The 12,448-nt window shown below is 41.0% G+C and overlaps 1 pseudogene; it reads left to right on the forward strand.

Annotated features, from left to right (window-relative positions):
* The first annotated feature begins 502 nt into the window (after positions 1 to 502).
* Positions 503 to 6,594, forward strand: LOC101542199 (uncharacterized; annotated as a pseudogene).
* The last annotated feature ends 5,854 nt before the right edge of the window (positions 6,595 to 12,448 follow it).

Genomic DNA, 12,448 nt, shown 5'->3' on the forward strand with positions numbered 1-12,448 from the left:
TCACCTTTACAGGTTTTCCCAGTCTACCGAATGTAAACTTTTGGTCAACTGGCATGTTGTAACGATCTGCACAATGACAAACACACACCTGCCTGCGTCTCTGGGCAGCACCTGGGACATCTGTGGCCTTGGGTTGATCTCCTTGAGGTTGATAGAGTGTGCCTGGAGGTTGTTGAGCAGCTGGCAGAGCAGGACCCTATCGCAGAGGGTCTGTGCCAGGTTGAACACCTGCGCTAAGTCCCAGGTCACCCGGTGGGTGGCTGACAGCACCCCACAGTGGATGAGGCACTGCGAGCACTGCTGCCAGGGCTCTATGTCTGATGGCGCTGCAACTCCGCCCGGCCAGGGCACCTTGGTGTCTTCGTGCCCCGTTGACGTCATTCTGTCCGAATCTTGCAGAATGACCAGCAATATCCATTGGGAATCACGTGTAGAGTTCCAGCAAGGATCCTGCGTAGAGTTCCATGCCTAGTGTGCTGAGTCGCACGTTGTCTAAGGCGAGATGGTGAGCCCGGTTCGGGAGAGTGAGATGAGTTCAGGCGCCATCGGTGCCATCTTGCCTCCAATCAATGTCTCACCTGTGGGTTTTTGTTTGGTTGTTTTGGTTTTGCTTTTTTTTTTTTTGTTGAGCCATATCTGGTGGTGCTCAGTGCTCAGGGGCTGCTCTTGGTTTTGTGCTCCCGGATGGTGCTCCCGAGATCAAGCAGTGCTAGAGATCAAACTTAGGCCTTACTCATGCAATGCATGTATGTATTCAGCAAAGAAAGAGGTATTGCTTTAGCCCAGGTGGTTTTATGTTTTTATGTTTGCATGTATGTGGTAGGATGGGGATGGTGGGATATGGGAACTAAGGAAAGTGTGGGATCCAAAGAAATTCATAGACCTAAAGCAATTTTTATGATTTAATCTATCATAACGTTAATCAAAATTTTAATACGATCTTGGGGTTCGACTTAATTTTCATGCTTTACTAGGAACATGATGTGCATTATGGAACAAATATGTGTACTAGTTTTATTACTGCTTTAACAAATTACCTTAGTTTCACTGTAAGGTCAGAAATCTGATACAGAACTCAGTGGCCTAAAGTCAGAGTATTGGCAGTCTGCCTCTCTTTTGGAGGCTCTAAGGGAGAACCTATTTCCTTGTGTGTGTGTGTGTTGTTTTTTTTTAACTTCTAGAGGCCACCTACATTCCTTGTTGAATAGGCCCCTCCTTCCATCTTTAAAGCCTACAGCATAATATCTCTTTGGCAAGTTTCCAGTGTCATATCTTTCTCTGACCCTCTTCTGCCTTCCTCTTTAAATTTTTTTGGAAGGGATGAGAGATTCCCCAACAACTCTAGGGACCTATGACCCACTCCCAGAGATACTTGATCCAGCCGTGCAGGCCCCCCTTTTTTGGTGCTCAAATCTGGCAACACAATGCTGTGGAGTAGCCAAGGCTATAAATCTGGTGGTGCTCAGGTTGTCACAGAGTGTCAGAAATTGAACTCAAGGTCTCTTTATTAGCTGAGTTATCTAACTGACATCCCCACCCTCCCTTTTACTTCTGAAGATTTTTCTTTTCTTTCTTTTATTTTTTTTTTGCTTTTTGGGTCACACCCTGAAATGCACAGGGGTTACTCCTGGCTTTACACTTTGGAATTGGTCCTGGAAGTGCTCAGGGAACCATATGGGATGCTGGGAATCGGACTCCGGTCGGCCGCATGCAAGGCAAACGCCCTACTTGCTGTACTATCACGCCAGCCCCACTGAAGATTTTTCTTAAGAATGATCATATAGCAGGAAGATTGGAGAAATCTCATGCTAGTGACTTCTGAGGTTAGTTAGTGGAGAGATCTCTGTTTGTATATACCTACTCCAAATGAGATTTTTCTTCAAAGGTAAACCAGAGATACCCAACTAACACTGCTTGGTTGTCCTTAAGTCTTTTTACTAATTGTGGCATACCCTTTTCTTCAGCACATTAAAAGTTGGTTTGTAAGTAAATACACAAATTGTTTAGTTTCTGTTGCCTCATCACAGATTCAGATGCAATATTTTTCCATTTCCCAAGGTTTATTTACTATTGAGCAGTCATTGGGTTAGGGTAATTTTATTAATTCATTTACTTCGGTTTGAGGCCACACCCAATGATGCTTAAGGCTTGCTCCTGGCTCTGCCCCCATGGGTCGCTTCTGGCAGTTTCAGGAGAGCATTTTGGGTGCTGGATCTAACTCTGGTCAGTCACATGCAAGGCAAGTGACTTACTCCTGTACTATCACTCTGGCCCCATGTTAATGGTCATTTTAATACTCTTTTCAATAGCTGCTTATGCAGAACTGAAATATGTTCAGGTTTGGGGGAAGACAATCAGTAAGGACAGCATGGTCACTTCTCATGGACATGACACATGAGTGGGATTCAGGGATGGCACACAGGATACTGAATGCTCTGATGGAGGTGTAGAGTGTGTACCCCAAAAAGAATAAGAAGAAGGAGAAAAGAGAGAAGGAGGTGGCTCCCTGGAGGCAGTGACATTTCAACCAGGACCTTACGGACAAATTACAGGGGAGAAGGAATTCTGGGAGGAAGAGCATTCAGGGGAGAAAAAATTATTCTGAGAGGCAAGGGTGTTGTCCATCTTGGTAATTGCTTTATTCCTTGCGTGAAATAATTTTTGGAGTAAATACGCCTTCAATAAAACCTGTTGGAAGAAACACTATATAAAAGTGGTAGATAGGCACTGTTGTGACTGTTTGAGAAATGGAAAGACCGCTAGTTTGGAATATGAAGGACAGTAGTGACATTGAAGAAATCAGTTGGATTGGTGAGCTGGTAAGTCCTTTGGGGAAAATTGTTTTAAATTATTGAAAGATTTAAGTAGCAGATGGGCTGAAGCCTACTTATATTTTAGAAATGATTTGGCTATAGAATAAAGATCAGTTAGAAGGGGATTGAAATACTCCTGGGAAGTCGTGAGTGGCCCTAATGAGGGTGGAGGCAGTGAGCATGGAGAAAGATTGAGGATAATTTAAAATCCTCCACTTATCAACTCAGACACCTTGTCTAATGTTTTAGATGAAGAGTCATCTGAGGTCAAAGAGAGTTAATTGACTTACCCCATAGTGGTTTTCTTTCCCTTCTTCCTTTGCTCTTCTGGCATGTCTTAAGACGTTTCTCAGAATTGCCCAATTAAGACTTTCATCCCTTCACACCTGAACGATTTACTTAATTTAATTGTGCTTTTGTCTCATATATCTGTCCTTTGCTTTATATTACCTACTGCTGGAGACAAAGGAGACTGCTAATTTACTGGCTCACAAGTAAATGACAAACCCAACTTGACAGTGATGGTAGATAAGGAGGAAACTAAATTATTAGATAAATGGAAGCTGCCGGGAAAACTCTCCCAGTTAGGAAAAACTGAAAATGTATTTGAGAAGTTTCAAGCAAAGTTACAACAACAAACTCTAGGCCTAAGATGCAACTTTTCAAGACTGGGTATTAATTTCTTTGTATATTATCAAAGTGAATCTACCCAAGTCCTTCTAGAAATAAAACTACAGATTAAAACAAGCAAGTCCAGGTTGAAGAGATAGTACAGGATTAGGTGCATGCCTTGCACATTGCTAATCCCAGTTTGACCTCCTTGAACTGCATAAGGTCCCCCAACCACAGTCAAAAGTGATCCCTGAGCGAACAGCCAGGAGTAAGCCCTGAGCACCACCAGCTGTCACCCCAAACTGGCCATATCAGCTGAGCTCTCAGTTACACAGTTCCAAACCCACTGGATTTTACTACTAAGAAAAAGGACCTAAAGAAAAGAAATATCTCAATAGTGGGAGCTCCGAGTGAAATCCCCATACTGACTGGGCAAATATGTTCAGAGTCATTTGTCGTAAGACTAATAAAAATTATACTCATAATGAGATACCATTTAATTTTCACTTAGAATAGCTAAAGTTAAAAGCTAACAAAATGTTGGTCAAGATGAGAAGCCAAAGGAAACTTCCCTTACATACTGTAGCACTGTAGCACTGTGTCCCATTGTTCATCGATTTGCTTGAGCGGGCATCGGTAACGTCTCCATTGTGAGACTTGTTGTTATGGTTTTTGGCATATCAAATATGCCACAGTTAGCTTGCCAGGCTCTGCCATGACTTGGTTGGTTAGGTTTTTCATTTTGTGGTATCAGGAATTTAATCCATCTCACACATTCATGCTATGTCTTTAATCATATCTCAATCTGAAGCAGAAATTTTTTTTCTGTTCTTGGTTTTTTTTTTTGGTGTGGGGGGTGCTCCCTGATGGTCTTAGGGGGCCAAGAGACCACTCCTAGCAAGACTCAGCCAAACAGAGCAGTGTTTCAATACAAGAACCAAGGATATGGTGCTGGAGATACCAGTGCCACCCGGGCAGTGTTCATGGGCCTCCAAATTTATACTCCAGGATGATTGATTAGCCTTGTAAAGCCGTAAATAAAACCAGTATTTGATTATGATGTTTCCCAGGTACCGTAACTCCTATACTAGCTCCATGATCCCCCAGAAATATGAATTGTTATTAAAATCATTCAGTTGCAGAACTGTTACCAACTCCAGCCTCACTGTGTGAGATAACAAGAAGATAAATTTCCTTATTGTTTAAATAATTAAGAGCTGAAGGTTTATAATTTATAGCCAACTGCAGTATAACAATAGAGCATTATTTATATTTTTAAATACAAATAAATGCTCTCTAATAGAAAGCTTCTAAATCAATCAATGTGCTAATAAATGGTAACGAGTACTGTCTTTTGCAAATCTGAGCCATCTTAGTTTCATTTTGCCTCTATTAATTCTATTTACTATGCTAGTTTTTCACTTGAGAAATTTAAGTTTAAAATAAAATATAAAAAAATTTTTTAGCAAAAAATTGTTTCAATATCAAAAGCCTTACATATTAGGAGTATGAAATTATACAATCTTCTTGGAAGTCAGTCTAGTAGTTTTTTTTTCTAGTTGTTCTTTATATAGAATTTTATTTTATTTTGGTGGCCAGAGAGATAGGTGGCCATTGAAAGACAAGCACCTTAATTGCTGTACTATTTCTCTGGGACCCATTTAATAAAATACCCTATGACTCAGAAACTCTGACATCCCAAAAGCAACTCATGACCTTATAATAGCTTCCCCCAATAATACATTATATACAATCTAAATATTCTAGAAATTGTCATAAGTTCACACAATAAAGCACTCCTTAGTAACAAAAAAAGAGTGAGCCCTTATACTTGTGCAACATGGTGAATACAAATATGCTAAGGAAAAGATGTAGAAAGCCTGGACTTGCTATGAGTCTATTTATATGGCATTTTAGAATAGGCTAATCTAATCTATGGTCACAGAACTAAAACTAATAATTGTTAATATAAAAAGATAGGGCTTGCCAGAGGGAGTAGGAGGGAACTTTCTGTGGCTGCAGAAATGTCCTGCACCATTATTGGAATAATGGCTAAATGGGTAAATACATTTACTACAATTATTTGATTTGTATGCTTAATTTGTGTGCACATTTTTACTGCAAATCTTTTATAAAGTCGGTTTTTAATAGGAATACAAATTGGTTTCACGAATAGATTATTAAAAGGAGAGCGTTATTTTGTTTATTTGTTTTTGGACCACACCCTGTAGTACTCAGGGATCACTCCTGGCAGGTTTGGGGGACCACATGGGGTACTGTATTGAAAAAAGAACCCAGCATCCCATATGCTAAGTTGGTAGCATACAAGGCAAGAGCCCTACTTGATGTCCTATCACTCTGGTCTTAAGATGTTATTAAACAAATCAATTTTAATATCGACAACAATATGCAGAGACATCTGACATAATTTTCTAAAGGAATATATACTGTATATATAAGCTCATTAGCATTCAGATCATGGAATAGGCCTTACCACTATCATGTGGCTCTTTGTCAAATGTCTGTTCTAGTGGAGTCAGAGAGATAGCTCAAAGGACTGAATGCATGCTCTGCATGCAAAAGTCCTTGGTTTGATGTCTGATACAGAAAGGTCTTCCACACTGGTAGGAGCTTCCCTGAACACTGAGTCAAAAATTCTCCCTGAGCAACACTGGCTGTGGTCCCAAAACCTGAAACGAAAGTCTATTCTACTAGTATTAAAATTTGTTTGATTAAGACAAATCTTGCTTACTATTGGAGACATAATTCTGTAGCCTTATTATTGGCTCTGCATAAAATGTATCCTTTAGTCCTAAGACAGAGCCACCAAGGCGGCCCGCAAGAGCGCGCAGCCACGGGGGTGTGAAGAAGCCGCACCTATACTGGCCCGACACCGTGGCGCTGTGCGAGATCCGCCGCTCCCAGAAGTCCACGGAGCTGCTTATCCGCAAGCTACCGGCCCAGCGGCTGGTGCTTGAGATCGTGCAGGACTTCAAAATTGACCTGCGCTCCCAGAGCTCGTCCGTCTTCGTGCTGCAGGAGGCGTGTGAGGCCTCCGTGGTGGGGTTCTTCGAGGACACCAGCTTTTGCATCATCCATGCCAAGCGCTGTCATCATTATGCCCAAGGACATCGAGCTTGTGTGCCGCATCCGTGGAGAGAGGGCATAAAGTTTATGATGCTAAAATCTCAGGGCTGGGTCAAATGGAGACGCTACTGGTGCCTGCTCAAGTAAATCGATGATTAACGGGATGACAGTGCTACAGTGCTATTTGAAGTGATATATTTTAACTTAATAAATAATATTGTGGTAATCATATTTTAGCATATTTAGTAATTATAAAATGATACCATAAAATGGTAATCATTTCTAATAAATACATTGTGATAATCATTTCAAATGGCAAATCATTATGCTGTATTCCATGAAATTGTATAGTGTTATGTCTCAATAAAACTGAAAAATTAAAGGATACAGATGTTTGTCTAGCATTTAATATTTATATCATATTTCCAGGGAGAAAGGGGAGTGAGGGGGAAGAGAAAGACAGACAGAGAGAGAGAGAAAGAGAGAGAGAGAGAGAAAGAGAGAGAGAGAGAGAGAGAAGAAGAAGGAAGAAATGATGTATGATGCTCAGAGGTCATTCCTGGCTCTGTGCTCAGGAGTGATCTCTGGTAGCACAGAGGGAACTATATATGGTGCCAGGGACCAAACCATGGTCAGCCACCTTACCCAGAGCTCTGGGTTCAATCCCTGAAGCCCTGAGGAAACCCAGGCGCTACAAAGAGCAATCCCTAAGCTCTATGTGGTGTAGGAAGTAGCACCTGCACTCCTCTGGGTATGGTTCAAAAAATAAATAAAGTTTGTAAACAAAAATGATTAGATGAGTGTACAAATAAAATATGAAATACTGATCAGCCATAAGAAAAACAAAAAAGGTCAGATAGGGTTCTAAGAAAATACAGAATATTACTCAGCCATAAGAAAAACAATTTTTTTTGCAAAAATAACTGCAACATAACTAAGGAGGTAAAGGACCTATACAAATAAAACTACAAAATGCTACTTTAAGAAATAAAAGAGGACATGAGGAAATGGAAACAAATCCCCTGCTCATTGATTGCGAGATTTAACATGGTCAAAATGGCAATACTCCCCAAAGCATTATACAGATTCAATGTGATCCCTATAAGGATATCCAAGAAATTTTTCAAAGAAATTGATAAAACACTCCTGAAACTCATATGGAACAACAAACCCTCACGAATAGCTAAAGCAATTTTTGGGGAAAAGAAGATGGGAGGCATCACCTTCCCCAACCTCAAACTCTACTACAAAGCCATAATAATTAAAACAGCATGGTACTGGAACAAAGGCAGATACACAGACCAATGGAACAGGATTGAATATCCTTACACATACCCTCAAGTATATGATCATCTAATCTTTAATGAGGGAGCAAGAAATGTGAAGTAGAGCAAGAAAAGCCTCTTTAACAATGGTGATGGCAAAACTGGACAGCTACATGAAAAAAAAAATGGGCTCAGACCTCTACCTAACACCATGCACAAAAGTCAGATCAAAATGGATTAAAGACCTCAATATCAAACCAGAATCCATAGGTACATTGAAGAAAAGATCGGCAAAATCCTCCATGACATTGAAGCTAAATCTATCTTCAAAGATGAAAAACCACTGAGCAAACAAGTGGAAACAGAGATAAACAAATGGGACCATCTTAAACTAAGAAGCTTCCGTACCTTAAAAGAAACAGTGACCAGAATACAAAAACAGTCCACAGAATGGGAAAGGATATTCACCCAATACCCATCTGATAAGGGGTTAATACCAAGGGTATACAAGGCACTGGTTGAACTCTACAAGAAGAAAACATCCAATCCCATCAGAAAATGGGACGATGAAATGAATAGAAACTTTCTCAAAGAAGAAATTCTTATGTTGCAATTATTCTTGAAAAAAAAAAAAGACAAAGACTTATGAACTTGAAACAGCGGGACGCGTGGGCAGTCTCAGGCCAGGGGCGATACAAGTGCGCGCTCCGCTGAGATTCGACCCGAGTGGCCACACTTTTGTGCAGCCGCTCTGCTGCTGATCAACCACGATCTGGAGGCCAGCTAGACTACTTTTGGTTCCAGCAACTGCTTGCAGCCATGTCTCTAGACTGTGAACTAAGCCATTGCCCCATGCTGCCACAGGAATGGAAATGATGCAATTTCTAACATAATCTCCCTGGACTTAATTACTAAAATACAGAAATCCTAAACCGCACGGCCACAATTTCATATTTTGTCATTCTCAGCAATGGAAAACTAATTATCAAATGCTCCCTTGTCAGTAGGGCTGTTTTTTGGGGGGGGGAAACTTCAACAACAATACTGAGTTTTGTGCTCTTCCTCCTTGCCACGGCGGCCAATCCAGACCAGCACCGCCCCATCTCCCGCATCTTGAACAGGTGAGGACCGACCAAGAAACGCTTCCCTGCGCTGCGCGGACCTGAGAAACTGTCTCCCAAGGCGGCTTCCTGCCAGAAACTGCGACCCCGCCAGGAAGATTCTGGGGGCGTGGCCTGTATTTCGGTGGGCGTGGTCTCAAAGTGGGCATGGCCTTCTGTCGGAGCAGCGGCCGCTAACGTGGCCGCAGATATTATCTCCACAAATATTATCTCTGACCTTACCACAATAGGTATTGTCTATTTCTTTGAAAATCACTTTAATCATCTCAATCACCTATGCAAAATACCCACTAGCTTAGTCTAACTTTATACAGCCTATCACTGAATAAGGGAAGCTTAGCACAAACAGAAAACCTTCTTCCCACAACAAGAGGGAACAGGAATAAAGAACCACAAAGCTCAGACTCTACACTTCCATATCAAGATGAAGAAGCAGCGAAAATCCCTTCCACCAAGAGAAGGAAATGAAAAGATTCCAGAAACATCATCAGGGGCTACTCACATCTACGACCTCTCAGATAAACAATTCAGAGAGGAAATCTGGAGGAGAGTCGACCTATTACAAGCAACCATGGGACAGACATCCAATAAGTTACGGGAGGAGATGAATGAAGCACTGCAACGGTCTACCAAGAAAATGCAGGAAGAAATGAGAGCAGAAATTTCAAACCTACGAACGAAAGTCACACAAATAAAGGAATCGGTAGGTGAACTAAAAATCTCATTAGATGGCCTCAACAGTAGAATGACTACAGCCGAAGACAGAATCAGCGACCTAGAAGATGAGCTACAGAAAGCTTATAGACAACAACAAATCATGGCCAAAGACCTCAAAATGGCTATAGAACGAATCAGAATCCTGGGGGATGACTTCAAGAGGAACAACATAAGAATCATTGGAGTACCAGAACCACAGGGAAGTAACCCCAATGAAAAAAACACAGTCAAAGACATCATTGCTAAGAAATTCCCAGAGCTGGAGAAGGCAGGCATCCAGATACAAGGAGTCCGAAGAGTACCAGCAAAAAGAGACCCAAATAAAAAGACTCCAAGGCATATCATAGTCAGAATGACAGATGCTATGATAGCGACACAATTCTGCAAGCAGCAAGGTCAAAGAAGGAAATCACATACAAAGGAGCACCCCTCAGATTTACAGCAGACCTGTCAGAGGAAACCCTCCGAGCCCGAAGACAATGGTGGGACATAGTGAAAAAACTCAACAAAATGAATGCCTCACCTAGAATACTTTATCCAGATAAACTCTCACTCAAACTCGAAGGAAACATACACTACTTCTCGGATAAACAACAGCTCAGGAACTTCATAGACTCAAAACCAATCTTGAAAGAAGGTCTAAAGGGGCTACTGTGAGACAAGTAGGAGCCCCATAAGATCAACAAATCCCACAGAAAGATGACACAAAACCCCATCACAATAATCTCTCTCAATGTCAACGGCCTAAAGGCACCTATCAAGAGACACAGAGTGGCAAAATGGATCCGGAAATTAAACCCAACATTCTGTTGCCTGCAAGAAACTCACCTGAACAAACAGAGTAAACATAGACTCAAAGTCAAAGGATGGGAAACAATCCTGCAAGCAAACAACCCCCTTAAAAAAGCTGGAGTGGCCATCCTGGTATCCAACAACATAGATTTCAGGTTGAAAAAGATTAAAAGGGATAGCGAAGGTCATTTTCTGTTTATCAAGGGATATGTACAACAGGAAGAAATCACACTCTTAAACGTATATGCACCTAATGAGCGACCAGCTAAATATTTAAAACAACCCCTAAAGACTTCAAAGAGGACATCACTAACAGCACAGTAGTAGTCGGAGACTTCAATACGGCCTTATCGCCTCTAGATAGATCGACAAGAACAAAACTCAACAAGGAAACACTGACTCTGAAAGAAGAAATTGAAGAGAGAGGCCTAATAGACCTATACAGGACCTTACACCCCAAAAAGAAAGAATGCACATTCTTTTCCAGTGCACACGGAACATTTTCTAAAATAGACCAAGTACTGGGCCCAAGAACATACCTCCATAGAATCGGAAAAATAGAAATTGTATCAACCATCTTTTCAGACCACGATGCGCTGAAGATAGAAGCTAACCACTCACCGACACGGAGAATCAAATCAAACACTTGGAAATTAAACAATTCAATGTTGAACAATGAGTGGGTCAGGAAGGAAATCAAGGAAGAAATCAAAAAATACTTAGAAACAAATGAGAATGAAGACACTAGCTGCCAAAACCTATGGGACGCAGCTAAAGCCGCGATAAGGGGAAAATTTATAGCTCTACAAGCATTCCTCAGGAAGGAAGAAAGGGCCCACATAGACAGCTTGACTTCACGACTCAAGACCTTAGAAAAGGACCAGAAAAAGGAACCCAAACCAGACCGAAGGAAAGAAATAATAAAAATTAGAGCAGAAATTAATGACATGGAAACCAAAAGGACAATCCGAAAGATCAATGAAACAAAGAGCTGGTTCTTCGAGAAAATAAATAAGATTGATAAACCGCTAGCAAGACTCACAAAGAAAGAAAGAGAGAAAACTCTAATAAATCGAATCAGAAATGAAAAGGGGGACATCATAACAGAAACCAGTGAGATTCAAAAGATCATTAGAGACTAGTTTGAAGTCTATATGCCACAAAACAGGAGAACCTAAGAGAAATGGATGGATTCCTCGATTCCTACAATCTCCCAAGACTGAACAAAGAAGACTTGGAATACCTGAATAGACCCATCAATGTTAAGGAAATTGAAACTGTAATCAAAAACCTGTCCCAAAACAAAAGCCCAGGCCCAGATGGTTTCACTGGCGAATTCTTCCAAACATTTAAAGAAGACCTGTTGCCTGTTTTCCTCAAACTTTTCCAGGAAATTGAAAAAACAGGAACTCTCCCAAACAGTTTCTATGAAGCACACATCTCCCTAATACCAAAAGCAAACAAAGACACCACTAAGAAAGAAAATTACAGACCAATATCCCTGATGAACATCGATGCGAAGATCCTCAACAAAATACTAGCAAATAGGATCCAACAACTCATCAAAAAGATCATACATCACGATCAAGTGGGATTCATCCCAGGGATGCAAGAATGGTTTAACATTCGGAAATCAATCAACATAATCCACCATATCAACAAAAGTAAAGATAAAAACCATGTGATCATATCAATAGATGCAGAGAAAGCATTTGACAAGATCCAACATCCTTTCATGATGAAAACCCTCGCCAAAATGGGGTTTGGAGGAACTTTCCTCAAGATAGTTGAAGCCATCTATCACAAGCCTACGGCAAGCATTATCCTCAAAGGGGAAAAACTAAAGGCCTTTCCTCTCAGATCGGGCACAAGACAAGGATGCCCACTCTCACCACTCCTCTTCAATATAGTACTGGAAGTACTTGCGATATCTATTAGACAAGAAAAATAGATTAAGGGCATCCAGATAGGAAAGGAAGAAATCAAACTCTCACTATTTGCAGACGATATGATACTATATCTAGAGAAGCCTAAAGCCTCT

This window comes from Sorex araneus, chromosome 4 (genome assembly GCF_027595985.1).
Source record: "Sorex araneus isolate mSorAra2 chromosome 4, mSorAra2.pri, whole genome shotgun sequence".
In the NCBI taxonomy this organism is placed as follows: Eukaryota; Metazoa; Chordata; class Mammalia; order Eulipotyphla; family Soricidae; genus Sorex; species Sorex araneus.